At 39.8% G+C, this 24,377-nt stretch overlaps 1 protein-coding gene across 5 annotated transcripts in view; it reads left to right on the forward strand.

Moving 5' to 3' along the window:
- The window catches only part of TLN2 (talin 2), a 142,393-nt gene continuing 118,016 nt past the window's right edge, over positions 1-24,377 (forward strand). For 2 of the 5 annotated variants that reach the window (XM_057368619.1, XM_057368622.1), the window contains exons 1-2: positions 441-501; positions 4,474-4,587. The gene's annotated coding sequence lies outside the window, so the exon portion shown is untranslated. Of the gene's footprint in view, positions 195-440; positions 502-4,473; positions 4,588-24,377 lie in introns of those variants that run through there. The other 3 variants (XM_057368620.1, XM_057368621.1, XM_057368623.1) reach the window with 3 other exon arrangements.

Genomic DNA, 24,377 nt, shown 5'->3' on the forward strand with positions numbered 1-24,377 from the left:
CGCTGATGGCGGTGCCCTGCGGGGTCGTTCTCCTCCCCGCGGGGTTGCTCTGGCCTTTCTCCTCCTCATTCCCCCGAGGATCTGCCGTGCCCTGGCTGCCTCAGCGCAGTGCCGGGCAGGCAGAACGGGAACGACGCTACCTCATCGCCTGGGAAGGGCTGCGGCCGGCGGAGGCGCCTCTCCCTCGGGCCCAGGTGAGGGAGAGCCCCGAGCCTTCGGCTGAGTCGGGCTCCGCTGCCGCCGGTCTGTGGGCGCGGGCGGGAGCCGCGGGTCGCTCGGAGCGGAGCGGAGCGGGCCGGGCGGAGGGCGGTGGAGCGGCCCGGAGTGATGACGCGCTTCCTGCCCTCCCCGGCGGGGGTCTGCGCCTCGAGTCCGCAGCCGCGGCAGCTGCGGGCGGCGGCGGAGCGGCGGGAGCGGGCAACAGGCGAGCGGGGGGAAGGAAGGAAGCGAGAGAGCGGCGGGGTTTAGGCGCTCCGTAATGCTACAGTAACAGCATTCCCGGTAGGAGCCCGCGACCACCCTCGTCCTGCCCCGCCGTTGCACGTTGCATAGAGCGTGTGGTCTGTGCGGAGTCGCCGAGAGGGGGAAGACTCGGCGCGGGGCTGAGCGGCGGGAGCGCGGAGCCGCTCGGCTGCCGCGGGGTTGTGGCTGTGGGAGCCTCCGAGCAGCGGCAGCCGCCGGTCGCTGGTGCCCGCTTCGCCCGCACAGCCTCGCCTGTGGGCACCGCTGCCCGCCCAACAAGTTGCCGGGTCCAGGGAGGACAGCAACAGCCCGGCCCAATGCTGTGCTGGCTGAGCCCTGGGAAGGGGAGAGCGGCCTCGGCTCACCTATCCTTCGTCAGGAGCCGGGCCGGCATGGGAGGGAAACAGCGGTGTTTCGGGATTTCCCTGTGCTGTATAGGGCTGGAATAGGACGGAGGTGCTGGGGCGGCCGGCCCTTCGCATCATGCCCGGGGGAGCGTGGCGTGGCCGCAGGGGTGGGTTTATCGGGGGAACGGAGCTGTTCGCTCCATTCCCTGGTGCTATTGGCGCCCGCGATGGAGAAAAACCCTTTTTCGCAATACGTGGTGAAGTGACGACCTCCCAAGGACGATCCTGCCGCGTCTGCATACGCGTGGATCTATATGCATTAATCTGTATCTCCTGTCCGCATCCCACGGCAGCGGTGGGACGGCTCGGGTTGGCAGCGGTCGCAGGGCGGTCCCGTAGGGCCATCCCGGAGGGGAGGGAAGGAGCGGCCGCCCCTGCGCAGCGCACACCGGGGTCGGTGGRTGGTGGGTGGGCAGCTGAGCCTCGCTGCTCCGCACGTTCTGTGTTCCCCGGGCCGGCCCGGGGCGTGCAGGGCTCCGGCGGCTCCGGGCTGCTTGTCCCGGTGAGGAGGCTGCGTGACCAGGGCTGAGCAAAGCGCACAACCTCCCTTGGTGCCAGGCGGCGTTGTGTGCTTGCAGCGGGGCTGTCCGCGCCCGGGGCTGGGGTCCGCCKGTGTGACCTGACACCTCTGTTTGTCCCACGCCCCCCCAGCAGATGTCTGTGGGTGCACTCTTGCCTTTGGGTGTCTGRAGAGCCCCGGTGCGGTATCACTGCGTGGGAACACCTGAGAACTGGGGCCTCCGCTGGCTTTGTGCTCACCTTCTATAGCGCTTTTGTTCTGCTGACCAGCCGTTTCAGGTTTTTTAGGCTTTACTTTTTGTGTGTTAAAATGCTGCTGGGTCGTCTACTTAGAAAGATTGGGGGAATGTTCATTGACTGAAAAAGCCTTTTGTCGGATTAAACAATTGTCCACTTCCCTCCAAATATTTTTAAAGTTTATTTTGCAGACCTATATTTTGGAGCCAGGTTTGAGCCATATTAAATTTCAAGCCGTTTCTGGGCTTGGAAGTATGTTACTTAGAGGCATTGGGGAGTTCTGCATTCTCAGAAGAGTCCAGTGGCTATGGAACAATAACCTTATGATTTAAAAGCAAAGAAGCAACACRTTTCTGAGATTGCTCTTTCTTATGGAAAACATCGCTAATATGTGTGCGTATGGCAGTGTGTTGCAAATGGGAATGCAAGCTGGCAGTGTTAATTATAAATACCTTAYAAATTGTAGTATATGAAAAGCTTTCATATCTGCGTGGTGTAATGGTCAGTCATACTTCCAACAGAACAGCTGTTAGACAAGTTAACTGTGAGTTAAGTTGGCTGAACTACCTTTCCTGCTTTAATTTTCATAATGTGACATTTTCAAGGGAGATTCAAGGTTACCACAGCTGAGGGAAGGGGCGTGTCTCTTGCCTCTTGGAAGTGCATTTCATTTKAGTTTCATGATGCCTTATTTAACTMACTGGTCACTGCAGAACTAAAGGTTTAAATGGAATTCTGTCTTATCTATTGATGATAAAATTATTGAGGTTATGTAAGATAAGAGTACTTCTTGTTTCTGGTTGCCAGTCTAAATGTCTGGGTTAACTGTGGCAAACTTGGGCTAYATTCAAGTTCTGAATCTCAAGGTAAAGTTAGATAAAGCCTGCAGCCATTTCCTATATGATACCAGTTCATTTAGCCATTCAGATTACAGTAGTTTATCCTGAATAATTGTCCTRTGTGTTCTTGGAGTAACATCTGTTGCATGATATCATGTAATGGAATGTAGTACAGCTTAATTTAAGTTGATTTGAAACRTTGCCCATTGCACTGTAGTAGTGCCTGAGAGGGCGAGAGGTTTTGTGGTGTGTGTGTGTGATGGATAGATTGGTTACAAGCAGACAATATTGAGAAAGATGAACTTGCATGAACTGCAAAGGATTAAGTAATTTTATTCTGAGCTTGGTTTGTTTTACAGTTTTACTTAGACTTCTTTCATCATTTGCCARCTAATGTAATGACTGAATTCTACTTATGTTAGGAAATCCATCTACCGTTATAAATATAACTATCAGTACAAAACACCACTACAGCAGAGTCAAGTCTTCTTTTGGAAGTAGGAGGAGTGGGCTTGAAAGAACTGTCTAGCTGTAGCATWGCTTGAACTGCAGGATGACTTAGAATTTTTGCAGTGAAAACTTTTTTATTTGGGATTGTTTCTGCAAAGGTCTGATTCCATGTAGCAAGGATGTTCTGAGGCATTAATATTTGGATTTTCACCTTACATGCTTACCTATATAGTATGTATCTATTAAACCGGTGCAAATGCAAAGTAGATGGCTTGCAAAAATGGTAGTACCACATCTAGATATCAGTTCAATCATCTCAACTTTGTTCCTTCTTATGGCATTGTAGTGTCAGATAACTGTTGGGGTATCACAGAATATGAGCAATACTGTTTGTTGAAGTATCCATAATTTTAGCATTAGAGTGCTGAAAACACCATTTGAGTTGATTCTTAGCTGCCAGTCCTATCTGACCCCTGAGATTTCAGTAAACTGCCAAGTGTGTAGACATCTTGATGTTATTTTTTCTTTTTCAGTATGCAGAATTTCTTGCTAAGCAGTGCTTTCCAGATGCTGCCTTTGCACCAGGCCCTAATTAGGAAAGAAGTGTGAATRTCTTTACAGACCACTGTACCAGCTTTCAGGAATTCTTTTCTTCTCCCTGCTTTTGAATCTTTAAAAGTTTTGGCAAGTCTGCTTATGCATGTTTCTAGAGACAATAGAATGCTGATGCAAATTGAGAACAGCAAGCAAAATAGTTGGGTGTTGTTGCAAATGATGGGAGGCTATCTTAATAAGGCAGTATTAMGTTTCATTTGTTTACTTCTGGATWTTAGTGTTTCAGTTGGGACAAATGGAGCTGGAAATTGCAGTTTCAGGTAGTCCTGAAGGAGAATGCAGGTTTTTGCTTCCAAGGTTCTCCTTTTGACCACGTATGGTTACAGAAATGCACATTAAATTGAACAAAAAAAAATCTGGGGGAAGGGAGATGCAACTGAAAAAGCAGAGGKTTTTTTTTCAGAACAGTTTAGCTTGCAACTTCCAGAGGCTATATTAGGAAGAATAATCTAGGGTTTTGCAACTCTGTGGATGAGATTATGATATGGACATCATGCTGGGYCTTAAGCTCTTTTATGCTTCATTTTTATTGTTGTGATTAAACAATCTATTCCTTTTTCACAAAGAATGCCTTGAAGGTAGCCTGAGCTCCTTAGATGTGTAAGTGCTGATCCACAGCATGCACTCAATCCTGGGTCTAATCAGTGTTAAGAGAATTGTGCCTTTTGTCTCTGGGTGCAGGGATATTAGCTGTTGGAGTGAGGCTTGGGGATGAGAAGGTGGTGAGGAGCTGTGCCTAGTTCTGATGCCAGACTTGTAACTGTGTACAATGAATTTGGGAGGTTTCTGTCTTTGCTAATGCTGCTGAAAACCCATTTCACAGTAGTCAGAGACCCATTTCCCTGGGTGTGCTGTGTGCACACATGCTTATCTTGGAAATGGGTTTGAATTAGCCTGCATACTTGAAGCAATTGTGATAACATTTTGATATTTTCCACTTCCAGTTGCAAGCTGGGATTTCATCCCCAGAGATCCACCCCCTCGCTTCTCAAAGCTCCAGCGCCTTTTTACTCAAGCATCTTCATAAAGCTAGAAAATGCACTGATTGACTTCACAAGGTGAGGGTGACTATAGAACAGTAAGTCTTGTCTTAAAATATCTTTACAGTATTACAGTGCTGACTTACTTGTAGTCCTTTTACTTGGCAGCTATCAGTTGAATTTCTGCCAAGAATGGGTCAGGCTGGCACTTGAAACTGCCTTCCTCTCATTCTCAGTAGGTAGCTCATCTTTCTGTGTTTGGGCAGCAGGAAGAAAGTATGGTCTGAAGTGAATTGTAAATGAACCTTGTGTCTTTCTCTGTGGCAACTTTTGTAAGGTTGAGATTTCTTATTTTCATGAAAAAGTGATGTGTAACCTAGGAATAAGCAGGAGGCTCCCAGTTTTCTAAATCATAGCAAATAATAATTGAGGTGATAAAAAATCAGTGGTACTACTTGGGGTGAACAGTTTCCCGACTTGTAAAAAATTTGTATTTGTCAGCTGTGGTAGATTTGTTGTTCTAATATATTGAARGGTTTAGTGTTTTGTTGAAGTATTAGGTGTAGTAGTGTGAGAGCCTTTTAAACAATGGCATTCAGCTCAGAAAGGTCCTCMGTTGTGTAATGCTTTTCTTATTCTGTATTCTTGTTTATTTTCGTRTAATGATCTYCCTTTCCCTTTCTTGAGAGTTGATACCTCTAATGTGATAATAAACCCTTTGTCTCAGCARCCTCAAGTCCCRCCTGTCCTGTGGTCTGTTTTCAGTYGTGTTCTGTACTAGTGAGCAAGTTCTGATTTTTCTGCAAAATAAGGTTTAAAGTTTGTGTATATATAACATAAAAATAAGCACAAATTCCAAAAATTCTGGCTTGACTTTGTACAGCTGAAAATATTAATTAGGCTTGAAGTAATTCATGGCAAGTACCTTTTACCTTTGTTCAATTTACATTTGCCAAGTGCTATGTAGGAAGAAATGGCAAGGTGRCACTTGGCAGACAGAAGCAGGAAAGACAGGTTATCAATGTCTGGCAGAAGTGATGGTGCCTGTTTGTGAAAAGAACCATGGTGGAAGGAGGGATGGTGTCAAGAATATGATGATGGTGTAGGACTGAGGGGCATAATCCTTAGATACAATAAACATGTTTAGATATGATGACAGAATCAAAATTTAGCAATGGGCCTATAAACGAATATATGAATAAATGAAATMAGGAAGCCCAGCTTGAATATTTCAGTTTCCCTGTAGCTTGCAATTTTTGTAATTCTAGTTTTTTATAATTCTTGTAATTATTTATCATTTTTGACTGTATGATTTTTTATTGTGGTATAAGGACTCATCTGTTGACAAGGGTGTGCCTGAACTCCCTGGGGAARGGATCAAGTGGGAGCCACTACTGCACAGCCAGGACTCAGGGTCAAGCAAAAGGAACCAGTGAWGTCTCCTGGGTCAGGGTATCACTAAAGGCACTGGTACAGGGAGGAAGAGATAAATACCCAGCTTCAGTTGAAAAAAGCGATGACTGTGGGAAATGAGATTGCTTCGTTGTGATGTTTAAAGTGTTGTTTTGAAATGTTATGTACAAAAGCTAAGGATGTACAGACTCTAGACAAGAACCTGAGATGATGTAGTATGCACCAACCCTGCAAAATATTTGAGCTTTTTAATTAAAAAAAAAAAAAATCAGTGCCTGTGTTTGCAGTTGTGAGTTCRATTCAGATAAGCCTGGTTGTTGCTGGGTTGTCTGTTCAGCTGCAYTGGGATACTAACCAGACTTTAAAACATCTGAGGAATGTATGTGCATGTACAGAGGACTAAAACCTGTGGAGAAGGGGTAGTTAACTTTGCCTGGTGAGCTTGGGCAGACCAGAGTGCCGATTAAGTGCAGAACAAATCCAGACATGAAGAGGTTTGTGGGGGATCTGATGAGTTTTGTCTGAGGCCTTTGTACGTAGTGGACATGGATATAGAAGGGGTCAGTTCAAAAGGTTCACAGGTGCTGTATGAGTGAGTGAAAATTTGTTCTGGCTCTGTCCTGGGCAGACAATGTAGTTTTAGAGTTTTCATGTCAGAACTTTAGCTGACTGTGCAATACCTCTCCCAAGGGAATGGCAGGGCTTCAGTGACAAAGAGATGAGGCAGAAAACCACCTTGATTGCATTACAAGCATGTGGTTAAGGTGAGCTGTTTATGCAGCAGTTGTTGGAGCTTATTTAACACARATCAAGGAAGCCTGCAAGCTGTAAGGAGGGTGGATGGGCCTGAGTAACCAAGCACACCGCTACTGAAGAGACTGTAAGGCCAGGCTGTGAAAGTGGCTCAGTAATGAGTGTGAATATCTGTGCAGGAACAGTGTGTTCCTGCCTTAATGCTATTATCATTCCTTTTGAGAGATAAATTGCAGTTTGAAGCATTACAAATGCCATCTGCATATGAGGGTAAAAAGCCTCTCTTACTTTATGTTGAAAACTGAAAACAAAGCATTGTGTTCMATGTGGATCTTAGTATAATAACCATTGCTGTAACTTCTCTGGAATAATATTGTCATCCTACCAATCATTTAAGGCAGTGGTTTCCAAAGATTTTTTTTGTTCCCACGCCTTATCAGTAAAAGTTTTGTGACCACACATCAAAAAATATGAGTATTATTTATGAAGTTACACACATACTGCTCTACTGTTATTATATGCATTAGAGAACATACATAAAAAATAGGAATTAATAAAGGACAAGACAAATAGTTTGAAAATTYGTTTGATTTTTTAACAAAACCCTTTTTTACTTTCATGAAGGAATAATTTAGTGAGAGCTATGTAATTGAAATTTAGCTTCTCTAAATTTTTTAATTTGTTGCTTAATCACTTGTATACAGCCATTTTAAGGGCTGGTTCTAGGTTCAGTTTATTTCAACACTTGGTTTTAATGGTTGTCTTAGCTGAAAAAGGTGCCTCACCAAGGCAGATCCAAGTGGAAGGAGTTCACTGTTGGTTGTGCTTACTAAATCATGGTACTAATTTTCCACTCCTGTACACTTAACTATGCATAGATTCTTCTTGGAATTCATGTATTAAATTTCCATCTCCCCTGATGTCGATCAGTTGTTCTTGCAGTCTAATGAGAAGATGTTGCATTCTCCTCTTTTCCTGAAGCACTTACTTTGGAAGATTTTTAAGCAGGTTTGTTTGGGGGTTTTTTTTTAAGGTTTTAAAGCTTAGGAAATTATGTACAGCTTTCAGGGGTTTTTATAGGAGGTTTTTTTCAGTGGAAACAATTCCAAGCATCTATTTTCAAAACAGTCTCTGTAGAGTGAGTTTCTTTTGAATAGGAATTATTTTCTTACTCACTGTTAAAATGTCAGCTTCACCTTGAAGGGACACCTTAAATGTATATTTATTTGAAAATATCTGGTAGGTAGCATAGTACTGACAGTCAGTTGTCATKACAGAAAAGATCAGCCAGTTTTGCACAGTTATCTTCGTAGAAAAAAATTCTTAATATGTCATTAAGTTTGACAACTCTTTTAAGCCCTTTGCCATAAGATAGCTAGCAAAACTTAACGTGGGAATATGAATTTCCTGATCACTCCCCATCTTATTACAAGGTATTCCACTGCTTGGAAATAATTTTTATAAAATAAATATCAAATATGTTTTAAAGTATTTTAATAAAATTATGTAATCAACTTGGTGCACTTCTGGCTCCAGCMTTGCTGCATTAGTTTATCTATGAATGATGCAGTGAAAGAATTTCCCATGTGGCTGTGGAATGACTCCTTTAACTGGAGTAAAAAATAAAAGGATTCCCATGTAAAGGTTRCAGATAAAACCACTAAGTGTACACTTGTCATGTGTTCTTATAAAAGTATTTTCTCATTTCTATTAAAGGAATAATTTACTGTTCAGAATATGTTTAGTCTAATACATCTTACCTGTGGTGTTCCTCAAAAGAGAAGTTCCCAGAGTGTTTCACTGTTGAAACAATTCAGCATATACCCTAAGATGAGACATGTAGGAAACATCTCTAAGGTCAGCCAGCATTGTAGCACACCTCCCACACTCCATAATGTGTTCTAATACTCGTTTCTTCAAATCTTTAGCTGTTTTCTATTAGTCTGCCAGGAGTATTTGCTGACAAGGGAATGCCATATTGTTTTCCGTGTATTATGATATCAATTTTTATTGCAGTAGGAAGACCAAATGCTTCCCCAATGTATGCCTTAGTCTCTTTTGCTATAAAGTAAGAAACCTTAAAAAAGGCTTTTGTAGATGTGCCGTTAAGTTCAGGTGGTTTTTCAGTTTTGTTTGTTTTTTTTTTAAGTGAAGTACTATATTAAATATCACGACTTGAAGGAATTGTAAAGGTTTGTCCTCACCTCACTGGGTACTTAATTTTTAAAAGTCTTACTAATTATGATGGCTTCACATTATCAGTATCTAATGTCTCAAGGCAAAACACTATTTAGGATGAGGTTCATCCTTAATGATGATGCATGCAAATCCATATTTCAAAATCCAAGTTATTGTCATAATTTCAGATTTTTTGGCCAACTTTTTGTAATATCTCATTAGATTGATTTTTACCTCCTCATGTGTATGACAAGGAGCTTATACTGGGAGTAGAAAGTCAGTTGTTGCGTACGGATTTTGAAGCAAAAGGAAGATGTGTCTTGGCATCTGTGTATCTGACATAATAACACTTCAGAGTGTTCAGGATCAGAGGTGATTTTAGCAAGATTTGCAGCTGTAGAGGGCCCTGAAGGCCCTAAAGCATTTGTGCATTCCCCTAGTTAGAATTCCTTGCCTTTGCCTCTTGTTACTGTATTTGAGAATAGGGTATTTTGTTATGTGACCCACGTGTGTTGTGACAGCATGCAAATTTCTATAAGCATCCCTTTGTGACTTGTGGCCTTAGGTTGTGCCTCTAAAACTTCTAGGAATAAGCAAACCTAAATAGTGGAAGTTTTGTTCCATTGAGGTTTTTTTTTTAAATTTTTTTCCATCTGGGACTTGTAAGAAGGGACAGCAATTCTTTCAGCAGCCAACACAGTGTCGTTCCTATCCTGCCTGAGGCTACAGCAGATAAATTCCAAATACCTGCAAAACATCTGCTATCAAGCACCAGTACTGTCTTGGTACCCACCCAATAAGTGTATCTCTHAGTGTACAGCTCATCTTCTGTAGCTGCCAAGGAGTGAAGTACAATTTKAGCCACTGAAGAAGATGCAAAAGCCAGGTGGGATTTCAGATAATTGTCCTTTGGGTAAAAAGAGGAGATAAAGCAGGGAGTGGCTTTTTAAAAGTTGTTTACAAGCTATTTAAAACTAAGGAAAGAAATGTAGAATGAAAGCAGAAAGTCATAGAATAGAAAGAAAAATGAGAAAAGCATTAAAAAAACCTGCCAACTCTAGTTACATCTTTGTAAAGACTGAAGATTTCTAGTAGTGTCTGTTGACTAATTGTGTTTTTTTCTGGTCTTTATACGCCAAATTTCTTGCTTCGTGTTTACCTTTCATTATTGTAACCAGAACTACATTACTGCCTGTGAAATACTCTTTGTATCATTATGACCAAATACAGAAAGCAGCCATGTCATTACAACGACAAACCTTCTAGAACAGTTGTACTTTTTACCAACACTTGTTCTGATGTCTTCAATAGTCTTGCTATTTCCTTCTGAGGCTGAGTTGTTCTGTGAGAACTCTAATTAAGCTTTCTTTTACTTGAAACATCTTTCTTTTACACATCCACATGTGTTCTGTGGGACCTAACTCTCTCATTACATATGGTGAGCAAATCAGGATGCTGGAGACCTGTGCAAGTGAAATTTGTCTTCCTTTTGGGCCTCTAGTGTTTAGTAGAAGTTTTATTTGTTCCTGGTCACTCTACAGGTGCTTGAAATATTTGTGCTTGTTAGGAGTTGCTATTTGGAATCTAAGTAATTCATACTTAAGATACCTCCAAGTAGCTTAGAATTAGAAAAGCTTTCTTTTGGCAACATTCATGGGATATTCAACTAAGCAATAGGAAAATGCTTCTTTTTGAGTAATAAGCTAATRAAAGCCTAGTATTTGTATAATCAGACTTGCCTGAGGAGTGTGACTGTCTCGTCAGTAGCTAAAAAAAAGCTTGCAGCCTTTTGACAGCATTTGAGACCATCTTATGTTTTGGTTGGTCTGTCAGTGACCATTGAGTAGTGAAACAACTGCATATGGGGTGGAGGAGCTGGGGCAAGTAGGACAGGCCAGTTTGGACTTCTTTCTGAGAGTTCTTGGTAGGGAGTGCTGGCATGAAACCAGCACCTTATCCACAATGCATCTGATGCAAAAYGGGGTTAAACTGAACTATTTGCAGGAAAAAATGGGCAGTGTAAGGCTTGGTGAAGAATGTAAAAAGGTGAATTTGGGTCATTGTTAGGCATACTCTGCTTCCATAGTCTTGGGAATAATGAAACGAGCAGATCTAGAAGTGCAAGGGCTTGTTAACAAGGAAGCTGTGTTCAGCAAAAAAGCTCTAGTGATATGTGGAAGACAGAAATCATGACTCATAATTAACTAAAGAAGGGATTTAGAGAAAGAATTCGTGCAGTTCCAGCATCCCTTTGTTACTTTCATGCAAAGCTTTAAATGACCTGTTGGRAGCACGGTGGTCAGTGTCTGATTATCTCACTTGAAGGGGATAAAGACTGAGTGTGCTTAAGGTTCTCTATCGTAGGTGTTGTACTGCAAATGAATGCAGTGGAATCTTCCAAGTGGAATAAGCAACTAAAGCCCTTGAAGCAAGTGTTTATTTTAGAAGAGTTTGGTTCTTTGAGCTGGAAGAAATATCTTGTTATGTTAAACTGTTCTGAGATTCTRTGGAAAAGTCTGCAGGGTGCTGCAACTTAATTTCAGTTTGTTTACACTGGTGGTTTCTAAATGTCTGTTCTTGGCTTGTTTGGTGGCAAGTCTTGCAATAGTTGTTTCCTGCAAATGAACAAATGAGCTGTGTTGAGTTTTGAGAGAAAATAATGTAGGCAAAAGACAGTGCTTAGCAGGTGGTGGATAGAAGGTACTTCACAGTAACTCAGCTTTGAAATCCTTGAATCAGAAAARTATCTTCTTTCCTCACAYGYGCTCTCCTTTTCCTATGCATTTCTATTGTCCTGCTTTAGTGTCTGCTGTTTAAAGATTCCAAATACAAAGAAAGTTAGGTTTAGTCCTRTGTAAAGCAGTCTGTAGGCAGGAAGATGTTTGTCCACTTCGAGATCTGTATGAGCTTTGTGTTTATGTAGAATAACTTCTCACATTGAACCATGGAGTTTACATTTTCTGAGTTGTTTTAAATGCTTGTCCTGCTGAGATACCTATGTGACTGCTTGTTTTTTTAAGGTCCTGTTAATAGACATAAGCTGGAAGTGCAAAATAAAGCTAGTAATAGTTTAGGTCTCCATGGTGACCATGGGATCCTAAAAACTAAGGAAATTRTATTTGAATTCCTAGGGCTCTAGGTTACTCCAAGGCCCTGTGGGTTTAGGCTTACAATTGCAAAAAGTTTTCTTCAGGCAGTATAGAAAACTATACACAATATAGAACATAAAGCCCAGGTCTGTAATTACGAGAGGCACCGTGATAGTGTTCAAGAAAAGAAAAGTTTCCTGTTGTTTTTATGAGGTTTACAGAGATGAATTACATWTTACAAATTACTTCAGAACAATCTTATAAACAGCACTCAGGGCTGCTTCCATAAAGTGTCAAAAGAATAACCTTTGAATCTTATGACAGGTACTACACTTGAAGACAATGTAAGTTATTAATGAGATGGTGAAATTGTGCTTTCTGTTGCATATACTTGATAGCTTCTAATCTCCTGAACACAAATTTTCAGTTAATTATACACGGGCATGAGTCAAAGTCACTGAAGCACTATTGAGAGGAACAGCTCTGAGGGAGAGTCTGTAATATAAGCACATATATGATGTGTCACATCTGTCTAAATGGGTACCGATATGGTCTGTGGCTTTGACAGTTGATTACTTACTATAATTCAAACCTTATGTCAACGTAAGTTCACTTGTTTATGCTGAAGGTTAGAAAGAATAAATATATGTTTATTTTGAAGAGTGGAAATAATATAACTTCAAGGTGGTTTGTCTGAMTTTGCAAGGATAAATAAGGAGACCCAGGAGTACATGGTATTGACTTTGAGTGCTTTAGCATAGTTATTGTGAGTTGGAGAAAAGGACCAGTCCTTGTGCTCTAGCTGACAAAGTGTCTAGACATTGAAGTCTGAACTATTTTTGTAGCATTCTCTTACATAGAATGATGGTATAACATACCCAGTATCAATAAATTACTGGCATCCATTTTTTGTTTCTGCATTCTCTTTTGGAGAGAAGTGGGTTTGATCACAGAAGGCAAAGCTCTCCTGTGATCTGATATTTTGCCCCTGTGTGGAGACTGTGGCTTTTAGGTGTCAGAGCTGGGTWTCCATATGGGCCGTGGTTATGGATGTTACAGCAGAAGTTCTCAACTTCAGCCACAAACAGTGCCATTTACAGAGAAACCCTGGGGGAACAGTTTTTTCCTTGYRTTGCATATRCAGGCTTGACTGAATGATCAGGATTTTACCCTTCTCAGAAGCATTACAGGCGTGTAATTGCCCTGTCAAAGGTGAAGGCARAAACCTTGATGGGCAAGGGGAAAGTATCTTTGTGTGTCACAGCAAACTGAGTTTCTGAAATGTTAGGTTTGGACTTGAAAATTTAATCTGAAATACTGATTTTGAAGACATATTCTGGCCTACGGCTTGAGTTTGAAGCTTTATTAAACTTGCATCCCTCTRYCCCTTCTTTCTCATGCCATTCTCYAGTGTTTCATGTACTCAYTGAGCATGATGGAAATAACAAATCTGAATTGCTGTATTCTGGTGATACTTAAATAACTCTGGGAATGGATTTTGCACACCACTATTAATAGTGTGAAAAGTCTTCCTCGTTTGCAAAAGTATATATTTTTTCAGGAAAAAAAGCCTAATAGATTCCAATTGTTGCATTATTAAAACTTGAAGCAAAAAGCTGACAGCAATTCAGGAAAGTTTAAAAATGTTGCAGRTCCCCAGGGATTATTTATTATTTAATTATTTCTCTTTTGCACTCACTGTTGTAACTCACCTAATCTTGCAGTGACACGTTACTTCAGTTTTTACCAGCTTCCTAAGCATTAATGACGCTAGCTTGAAGAATTTGTAAATTGGTTTTAGATTGTGGCTTGCTCTCTACTTATACCTGTTTAGGATTTTGTAAGTTGCAAATTTGGTTAAAACGAAGATGAACTGTTAAGTGTATGATTGTAAGTTACTTGTTTGTTTCTAATGGCCAAAGAGAGGAAATGGAAAAATCATGTTCAGGAACTTGCACCTGGACTTGCCCATTTTGGTGTGGTGTAAATATTGTGTCTTCATAAAGTAAGAATGGATCCAAGCTCAGTTATGTTCTATTATTCTTTATCCTGAAACTTAAAACTAAGCTTCTTCAGTCTTAGTTACTGGACTTGGTTCTCGAATTTGTGCTGCTTCACTCCCTCTGTCATCCCCCAGCTTTTTGGGCATTTTTTTTTCCCCCAAACTGCTGCTGTGGTAAGCACTACTGAAATACTTAGCAGCTGCATATTGGTGTAYGGGCTGTGACAATAAAGGGGTCATTCCTTGGAAGGTGTCTGCCTGCATAGCAAGCCCTCATGGTTCTATACATTGCTAGAATTAATATCCYGTCTTTCTGTTTTGTAAAGGGATAATCCTATTTTATTAAAACTAAGACTTTGGGAAAAATGTGTCTCTCTTGCAAGGTTTGGGTTTCAACACTTGGGGAGAATATAAAAATAATTTCCTGTGTCCAGTTACCACTTGCCCTCTGTAAGAAGCAGTTCTTTGTTTGAAGGTTGTCAGATTACAGGACAGACCCTTGCTTTTCTTGGGTTCCTCCTCAGCTGCTGTTAATAGGGAATATCTTTTCCAGGTGCCCATTGCTAACACTAGAAAGAACCCTTGTATTTAAGTGTGGGATCTATTTAGCAGCAAACTTCTCATTCTAAATCTTGCAAGAAATGCTTGTTACCAAATTATTCCAGCATCACAAAGTGCATCATCCATATTGAGCAATTGTCCTAAATGYTGTTTTCTTCTCAGGTTCTGTATGAAAATAGGGATCTTATTCATGGTTTGAGGTTTATTGAATCTTACACAAATACTGTGGTCACAGCATATTAAGGGGTGGGATTAAGACATGCAGCAGTTGTTTGCAAACCAGTGAGGAATCTGCCCTTGCTGTGGGTGTGACAAAAGGTATGTGGTTGTGCACGTGGGAAATACTGTGAAGCTGGAAATGCTGATGTTGGGTGMTTTGCCATCTTTTTCTCAAATACAGTTTTTGAAACACTTGGGGCATGTTAACTCCACACAAGAGGATGTTAATTCAACAAGTGTAAAGCTTCCTGGTCCCTTAATCTGGGTTCTACTTTTGAGCTATGTTTTAGAGAGAATTTCATCAACAGTATAATTTCATGGGTATTTTATTCTGGCGACCTTAYTGTTTCATTTCAAGGAAAGTTATATTGATTTGCTGTTAGTAACAGTTTATGACAGCCTCTCATCAGAAGTGAAACTTTTGGTGCCRAGTTTCAGAAACAGAATTGTCATTGGTTTCTGCATTAAGCACTCTGGTAAAACATAGTTTCAAAGACCTTTTCTTGCTTCAGGTGATCATAGAGAATGCAGAGCTCTCCACTGATTGTCATGGTTGTGATGAACTCCTGACCCATCCAACAGAGCAAAAAGCTGTTTTACAGTCTCTTGTGTAGAAACATCTACAAATGAGCTTTCTGATGGGATTAACTGCACTGCTGATCACTCTTCTGTTTTTCCTGAAATTGGTAGCCTAAGTGGACTTCAGTACAATATCTATTTGATTGATGTAGATGGGGCAGAAAAATATTTGGGCAGCATATTAACAGCTGACTTCAGTGTTCCTTTCCTCAGCCTTCAAAATTAAAAGCATTSTTATGTTCATAATTGTAAATTTAATCGCGGTAGTGTTAGGAGAGATTCTGCCTAACAGCAGTGCACAAGTCTTAATCAACTGTGTGCTTTGATATTTCCATTGCATGAGAGCAAATAATGATGTATATCATTTTGCTTACTTTTTTTGGGTTGAGCTAGAAGCTGAAGATTCCTTCTGAAAGAAGTTGTTTCTGAGGAGTGAAGTCTGCTTGATGGAGTAGACTTTCAGCCAAACCAATTGTCAAATGAGCCCAACCAATGCAAAATCTATTCTTTCTTTCAGCTGAAAAGCTGGGGAAAAGCTTTCCTTGTTTACTCCTTATTTCAGTGCCAGATACTTACAAGTTCACTGCATTTGGCATAAAAAGAAAAGTTTAGAACACTAAATGTTGACTTTTACTAATTTGAGTTGTTGAAGTGGTCAAAGTGTGTCTTGCTGGCAGATGAAGCCTCAGAATGTTGTGTTTGGAATACKTGTACGTTTCATTTTTTTCTTCCCTTCTCTGCAGAAAAAGTTGCTTTAAGAACTGCCTTTTAAATTGCAGGTGACCTTACTTGCCTTCAGTTATAAATAGCAGTAAAAAAGAAGGGGATTCCCCTGCTGCCCAGCCCCATTCATGGCTTTCTATTTTGGTTAAAGCCATGTCTTACAATGAGTACGCTGTGACTTCCAGCTCTCAGCATGCTGCAACAAATGTACTTGCATTCCAAAAACTATGTACCTGAGGTCATGAGCAGGTAAAGTTGCTATGATAGAAGTACTTTTTTTTTGGTTTTTTTTTTTGTTTTTGTTTTTGTTTTTGTTTTGGTTTTAATTAATGGAATTAATGATGCTACATGTATTGAACAGTGCTCATGTGCTATTTTGTGTGCCTCATGCATTGCTCTGGACTCTGTTGAATCATAAGAAATTGTTAATGGTGAAACATACTGTGCCTGAAATTTGAAGAAGTGCATTGACAGCCTGAAAGGGCAAGCCTTTTTCTTTGTTCATATGGCTTTCTCTTAGAGGGCTATGGTTCTTGTACTGTTGTGGAATGAAGCACTTGAAATAAATGGTAAAATAACAGGTGTGTTTTCATGTGTGTTCTTGAAGACCATGTTTAAACATAGTTTTAAAAATCTGTTATATAAAGCTTTACTAAAAATATGCTTTAATATTACAAATGCTAGCTGTTCTCAGCCATTTAAGTACATATATTGTGTGGCCCACTAGCTGATCAGTTATCTTACTAAAATACATCTTTGGCCAAATGTAGATTGGTACCAGTGTCCAGTTTAYATCTCCCCTAAAAGTCATTGACTGTTTATATCTTCAGCTTTGCAATTCAGTAAGTGTTAATGTATTGGGAGGAAGTATTTGATAATTTAAAATGTGAGCATATGATTGATACTCGATCTTGCAAGTAGTGCCACTGGACAATATGATTCCTAMTTCAAAGGTTTCTGGTGGATTGTGTGAAAAACCAAATCCTGTAATGCAGTGTAAAAAGCTCTGTATCTATTAGGTGCATGGCAGAGCAGAATTAGTGACATACCATTATTTTTTACATCAGTATAACCTAGTTTTGAAGGGAGAAAGAAGGCAGGCTTGACCTCTGACTTAAGTGCTAGTTGAATTGATTTGGCATAAGTAGTGGTTTTATGTCATTTCCCAAAACAAGACAACAAACCTGTGGGAGAAGGTAGAATTAGTTTGAAAAACATCATCTGTCATATGCTAATATCAATCCTTTTCCATCTTTTTGCTCATGTCAGACAAACTAAAACCAGATTTGTCTGGTGCAGCTTCTCTAAGATTGACACAAGTAGGTTATGAGTGGTGGTTGTACTTTCAGTTGTTGAGATTAAGGAACAGCTACAATTGGGGTTTTTCAGTGCTCAGCATTGTAGAATGTGTGCCCATTAGTAAGGTATAATTCTCTTGACAAAGCATTAACTATCTCTTCAGACAAGGATAATTTTGAGTTAAATTGAGGTTATTAGATTTAGAAGTATTAACTAGCATCAGCTGTTGCTTTTATTTTTGTTTCTGAAGGAATCCGCAAAATACCAGAATATTTGTATAAATATCAGTCTTGGAAGATGTATGAAGTGTAATTAACTATCTGAACTTCATGGAAATTATATTGGTTTTATGTTCTCCATCTGAGATGACTCTAATGATTTTTGAGTGATCAGCGTATTGATATCCAAAACCTTGGCAGTGTATTCTTGCTCTAAGCAATCATTTGAAAGCTGGGTCTGAGCAGTAGTTTTTACTCAACACTGCAAGGACTTTGATGTACACAAACTGAAGCATCTTTTAATTCAATCCAAATGTCATAGAAAAGAATCTGAATTCTGCACTGTTTRCAGCCTGCTGATAATATTTGAGTGCAGATTAACTACAAGTCCTTACTGTTCCCTGATCTGTGATAGGCACTACATGCACAAGAGAAGGCATCTCTGAGTATTCATTGTGGAATTTTGTAGCATAATACTACTTTCTGTATCTTAAAAGTACAGAGATCGTAGTTTCCCATTTTGGGAACAGCTAGTCTTGTAAAAATTCCCCAAGAGTGCAGCGAGTTCATCCAGTGCTAGGACTGTGCTGGCTGTGTTGTGTTCCCCAAAGTTCCTACCTAGTGGATTGCTGAAGTCTTACAGTTGCAGTGCAGAGACCTCAGAATTTAACCTGGCATTTGATGTTTGAGATGCTATTTCACTAATATCTCTGACAGGTCAGCAATCCTTAAGTGGATGGTAGAAATAAATCAAGGTTGCTGGTGGCAGCAGGCACAGGATCCTTCCAGTAAGGACTTTCGGAAAGGTAGTTACCTGAGAAGAGATTACAGTGCAGGTTTGTTTTGGATCCCCCATTATTTCTGGCATGCCTTCAGTTTTCTTAAATAAAATTAGAATTGCCCTTATCTGTAAACTCTTTAAGTGATGTGACTTCAAATAACTTGTACGTGTTCATGAAGTACTTTCTACTGAGCCTTAAAACTGAAGAAAAGCTACTGATATACTTAATTGTCTATAAATCAAAGGGACAAAGGCTAATATTTTACATTACTCTTAAGTTTTGTATGTTATCTTCAGTAGGTGTAGAATAATAAATTTTTACACCCCTCTGCATAGGAGGGCAGGTGCTYATGCTGGGAATATCTGACATCTTTTAAAACATCCAGCTTCACTGCCTAGAAGAGCAACAGGGTTAGAGTGAATGGCAATGACTGCTGCTGTCRTTTCAAGACCAATAAATGATTTCATTTCCTAAATGATTTATTTGGTGAAAAGTTAACCACTTGTAAATTAATGTTTGGAATCTGTAACAACATGTTGTAGTGGSATGGTCTTTACTGAGGTTGGGAGTAATGAAACCAGTCAGGAATAAAGGGTACACTGTGTATCTTGTATATCTGCATGCATGTATAGGGTTGCTTTTGTATTTGCATCACTGGATAACACCATCAGCAGCTTCTAAGTTCTGTTTAAATACTGTAATTCTGTTAACTTTGTGAGCATGGTGAAAGTTTCAAGGGCAAGTATTAAAATAAGAAATGTTACTAGTTAGCCTTGCATAATGTAAATTTTAATGGTTTGAAAGGGAGATGAGGTCCATGAAGAAGGACTTGTAGAAGGTGTATTTCTTCTCAGATTAACATTTAGCACCAATGTTCTAATACTCATGTCAACCAAAGATTTTTTTTTTATTTTTTTTTAATTGAGATAGTTATTCCTTCACTGGCTCTGGTGTAATTTCTTTACTTAGCTTGCTGTGTGAAGTTTAGCCCAAATATGTCAATGCTGAATTGATGAGTTGCATGAGAATAAAATAAGGGATGTTTAGAAATATGTAAAACTTGGCATTTCTTAAAGGTATTCTGTTACAATTTGGCAAAAATATTGTAATTTTTGACAGCCTCAGACTGTGGCCTTCAGGTTCATAGACGTCAGTGAAGACAAATGACTTTGGCATTTAAAGAGAAACTGGATTGACAATTAGAAGAGTCACTGCTTGTAGTGTCACTGATTCGCTGTAGTGCTTTATCTGAGGTATCTTGAAAATTAAGATAGCTTGTCTACAAACAAGAGTGGGGTGATAGAATTAGTGACACTGCAAACCTTAAAATTATCAAGAGTTTCTTTCCTCTCCACACATCTCTAATATGAACTTTCTTGGAAGCATTGATGAAATGCTGTAAGGTTTGCCATAGCTCATGTCTGTTTGGACAGCAGTTGCTGCTGTCAGGTCATTSCAGCTCAGTTCTGCAATTTGAGCTGCCCTAGTTTGTTATTAACTTCACTCTGAATGACTGAGCTGTGGTTGTTTTGCTGCCACAAGTCAAGTTGTTGGGGTTTTTCTGTTATTTGTCTTGGTGTGTCTGGCATTTTGAAAAGCAGTGTCATAGTAAGCTGTTTCTTTCACGAACCTCTTATCGTAGGTAAAGTATTTGAAGTGGTTTTCTCCTCACTCCTCTCCTCACAACAGTACTCTGATGTGAGTTAACATCTGAATATTGCTTGCTGCTGGACTGTCCTGTTGACCTATTCCATTTTTCTAAGATCCCAGACTGGCAGGAAAGAAGCAGTAAGTACAATGGTATGGGGGAATATTTTAYTGGCATTTAATGCTCTGCATACCTSAAAGCCAGATAGCACCAGTCAGAGGGACAATGTGTGCTCTTTAAGAAACCTGGAAAAACAAGTGGCCAGTGCCAGCATTTATTTTATACTCACCTTTTAGTGAGTAGTATATGCAGCTGATGAGCAATCAGAGTTTAGGCAGTGCTGCCTTAGAACTGCATTTTACACCTGCATCCCTTAAATGTATAAAAGAACAGAAAATTATCTTAATAAAATGTATTTATCTTCTTTAGAGTCTTACCATCTTAGAGAAAATATTTGRCTGCATAACCTATAAAATTATGTCAACAGGAGGAATAACACTATAAAGCATTCAAAATAACTGAATGTGATCAGATTTGGCAGTCTGGTGTTTTATACGAGGAACTTTTATATTTGACAGGACATTGTGTGTGTGTAGTTTCACCTTATGTCTGTGTTCTCAGCAGGTGGATTATTCACATGAGTTTTTTATACTGGTACATGGTAAATACACATGAAGATTTGTGTTGTAGTACATTTTGTTACAGTTGCTTAGTTTGGAAACAAGTCTTGTCATCTGAGCAACATTCTTTCTRAATGCCCAGGGAGTGTCTTGTTAGGTGGCATTTCTGGCAAGAGMCTGGTATTTCTGCCCAGATGTCTGAGCTGGCTTCAGGAACTGAAGCACTGTAGCAGGAACAGCTGACTGGATTTTCTCACTGATTTCATGCTTAGTGAGTTTTGTTGCCTTTTTCTTTTCTGGTTCCCCTCTTGGCCACCTCTGTATCTGGAGCTTTAGCAGGTGTGCTAGAAGGYCTTTCTGGTTTAGGCATATGCAAACTCTGTAGTCACCAATGGCTGTTTTCTGATATGAGCAGCTGAATGTATCATTTAATCTCTCTTATTTCAGGCCACTGATGCTGGGTCCCTAATCTGTAGCCTCTGGGAACTACTCGGGTGCCTTTGTTGCTTTGTGCTTTGCTTTGTTGTTGCAAAGTTGTGGATAAGACTGGGAATATCCTATTTGAACAACTACTTGGGAGGAAATGATATTATCTGTAGAGGAATGGAAAATAAAAAAAATTATTACTGAAATAAATGTTCTAGCAAAAACAATGAAAAAGAAAAAAGGGTTTTTTTTTGAGCAATTCATTTGTGCCATAATAAACACTACATAGTATTCCAAGCGTCTTTCATACTGCAATAATTGGGTTCTAGGGAAACACCTGAACAGAAAAAGCCTTGGGTTTGTTGCCAGGATTTCATACCACCATAGTTCAGAAATGGGAAATGCTAGAATATTTTTTTGTTATCACCCCATTATACTATGAGAAGAGGCAGAAACATGAAAACACTTAGTCAAAATGTGATTCAAATGTGAGGGGAAACGTCACATCTCCGTTTGAGAGAATCTACTGATGTCTTCATCAGTTGTCTTGCTCTGAAAACTGTTGCTTCTTCATCACGTGACAAGTGATTTGACATTTTAATTTTTATTCCTTTTTTTTCCTCTTTAATGAAGATTGGAATGGTAACTTAGCTTCCCCAGCTTCTGAGGCCATTTTCAGGCAAAGAACATTCAAGTGTAAATAAAATTCACTTTCTTCTCCCACTGCCATTCTTGTTTCCCCTGGCATGGCTTTCTTCTGTCAGTACTGATCCTTAGTATCAGTTACATTTAATTGCCTGAATACTAACCTGAGTTTGATACTGAGTTGATTTTGAAGTGCAAACACTCAGACCTATTTGGAATTTTCACCCCTAAAAATTGCTTCAGCTACTTATTGCCCTGCTGATACTCACCACTTGAATTTGAGGCTGCTGCTCTGTGTACATAAATGGTTACAGCTATTGTGAGGAAGGTTTACCTCTTCCAGTTTTGAAAAAAATGGAAAAAAGTATCTTGCTTTGTTTGCTTTCTTTCCTTATCTCACTATGCATATATGTAGAGTAACTCTTAAAAGCTTCTTGGTTAATTTATTTAAATAGGCTTAATTATATGCTAGCTTTTAAGGAGGAGGAAAGAGTAATAAAATGGCCTTTGCTACAGAGAGGGAAGTGTTCAGCTGCAAATGTAGCCCATCTCCACTACATTGTTAGTTCAACAATAAAGTTACTGTTCAGGCAGAGCTTCCCAACTTGGCTTTTTGGCTTGTGGGGGCTGATCTTTGGCAACACTGAAGTTGCAACCACAACACTTTTTATTAAAGGTAAGGCTTGTGCTGTATGATGAACCCCACAGTGTTGTCCAAGTGTCCTTGACTTCTGTTCAGATTGAGTTCTAGGAAGTTTGCCAGAATGTTRCCAAACAGCTTCTTCAAAAACCTASTAMAGCYTCAGGTTATGTATTGGTGCCCTGCTGCCAAGCATGGTTTGTTGTAAATAGGGTTGGTGACTGGATATTATGGCTACAAAATGTGCAAATTTTGGTTTAATATTTTGTGCCAATAGGGCCCTTAGTTCAACGATGATTCTGAAGGTTCTTTTTGCAAGAACTGCTCACAAAGTAGTGTAATCTAAGATGCAGAGCCAGTTCAAACAGCATAATAGAAGTTCAATACTGCGAGTTTTAGCAAGTTGTGTCAATTCATGTTTGAGATGTAAAACTTGTAAGAAATTGGTGCTGACGGTTGTAAAGCTGAATGGGTGTTCCTTGACCTTTTCTGGCAGTAGGGAAAGACCCCTTGGAAAAGGCCTTGAAATATTTGTCCCCAACTTAAAGCTAAGGCTTTATTCTTGTTTTAATATTAAAGAAGTTGCATTTAAATCAGATAGAAAATGGTGTGTATTCTAACTAAACTCTGTGCACACTGGTTCACATTCTCTGAGTCTTCTAGAAAGCAGAAGGGCCTCTGCACCTGTCCACATTTTAGTAGAATTCTTATTCCYGTTCCTGCTACTCCATTATTCTACCTCTCTGCTTTTTCTACCTTATAGTTTTTGTACACTGTTCTCAAAGAAAAATAATCCAGTTGATATGACTTCAAAAATGATACTGAACTTAAATGATACTTGGTAATCAGGGCATATCTTATCAGTCAACTCTATTACATCTGGCAAGTTTTCTGGTGTTTTCTGAGATCTGGCTTATGGAGAAGGTCTTTCCTGAGAGTTTGGAAAAAGTGTGAGAGAATTTTTTTTCTTGTATATGCTTTCCATACTTCAAATAAACAGATAAGCAGTTCGGGCAAGTTAATTTCAGGATGTGTCAGAAGCTGTTATCTTCATATGTCAATGGATGAGAAGTTGGTTATCTTTTGAAAATGTATAAAGAAATATTGAGCCTAAAACCTCTGCTTTGATCAAGTTAAATAAGTGGACAAGATGCATTTAATAACTAAGGGGAGATGCAAAGAAAGCTTAAATATTTTAGTGGCAATAAAAAAATAGAATCCAAAAGTCTGAGGAGCCACCAGGTGTGCTGGGACTATAGTACCAGATCATGATACATAGTGAAAAAGTAGAGTGAAAAATCTGGTTTTATTTTGTCAGTGCTTATATTATTGTTACAACATACGTTTTTTTCCTGGAATTTGAGGTGTATMGGAATTAGAAATCCAGCTAAAAGAAGAAAACTTGGAACAGCTTCCAGTATTCAGGTGGTCACTGGTACTTGAAATAGTTGAAAGGRGTTACTCACACATCTGTGATGTGTACGGTACCTGCATGAAGGGTCCTTTAAAGAAAGATCTTATTTAGGTAAAAGATCGGAACATAGTTAAAGTTGTTCTTTCTTGAGTTCAAGTGTTCAACATTGTAAAAAAAAGCTACTACCTGAAATTATTTAAGATAAAGGCCATATAAAGTGCTGTTTAATACTCAGGACTTCAAGGATTTTCAAGAAATGGGAGTGCCATATGCATATTCCCTTTTATCTTACGGATCAAGCCTTGCCATGTGTAAAAGAGCTCTGGAGCAGGAGCTTTTTGCCCCCTTTCTTACCCACAGCTTTGATTGCTGTCCCAGAACTGGGTTCTCAGCCTTCTGCAAGGTCAGTGACGTGTTGTTTTGTGTGCGAGGCAGCAGCTCAAGAGGACAAAAGCTGTTGGAACTCGCTCTGCAGCTTAGGATTTTTCCCATATTTCTGCGACTGTTTTTTGATGGGTGGGAGCTTTATGAACAGCTGCTGTGAGCAGATCCTTAAAAGGCCTTGGGAAACTTTAAAAAAACTCTAAACCTAGAACAGACTGCATTGCAGCCATGAATGTTGTTGGTCAGCAAAAAATGCTTTYCCTGCCTGGGTAAAC

This window comes from Malurus melanocephalus, unplaced genomic scaffold, assembly GCF_030028575.1.
Source record: "Malurus melanocephalus ecotype Western Australia unplaced genomic scaffold, MMel_1.1 scaffold_96, whole genome shotgun sequence".
NCBI classification, from domain to species: domain Eukaryota; kingdom Metazoa; phylum Chordata; class Aves; order Passeriformes; family Maluridae; genus Malurus; species Malurus melanocephalus.